The sequence below is a fragment of the Haliaeetus leucocephalus genome, unplaced genomic scaffold (assembly GCF_000737465.1).
Source record: "Haliaeetus leucocephalus isolate CR32 unplaced genomic scaffold, Haliaeetus_leucocephalus-4.0 Scaffold566, whole genome shotgun sequence".
Taxonomy (NCBI): domain Eukaryota; kingdom Metazoa; phylum Chordata; class Aves; order Accipitriformes; family Accipitridae; genus Haliaeetus; species Haliaeetus leucocephalus.
The window spans coordinates 3,473,869-3,474,266 of record NW_010973002.1 but is presented as its reverse complement, the minus strand read 5'-3'; positions in this window follow the sequence as shown (position 1 = coordinate 3,474,266).

The following is a 398-nucleotide window of genomic DNA, read 5'->3' as shown; positions in this document are numbered from 1 at the left end:
TGCACATCCCTCCCTCCTTCATTCCTCTTTTCCTCCCTCTTTCCCTCCCATGCACAACCCTCCTCCTGCCCCCTAAAGCATCGACGGCCACTCAGTGGCCGTCGATGCTTTAGGGGGCAGGAGGAGGAGGAGGGTTTGTGGGTGGTTTTTTCCTGCTGTCTCTGGGAGAGGAAACCAAACCTCCCCTTTCTGGGTGTTAACTCTCCAGCCCCCATGGGTTGGGTTTCAAACCACGTTTCTTGGGACTCGTTCTTTTGTAATAATGATTTGCACTGTTGTTTTTTTGAAGAGGTAAAGGCGACAACCTGGGAACCAAAAAGGATATGCTCGTAGGTTTTGTTATTGTATAAATGAAGGTGAATAATTAACCTGTTACACTTGATATTTTTGCAGATCAA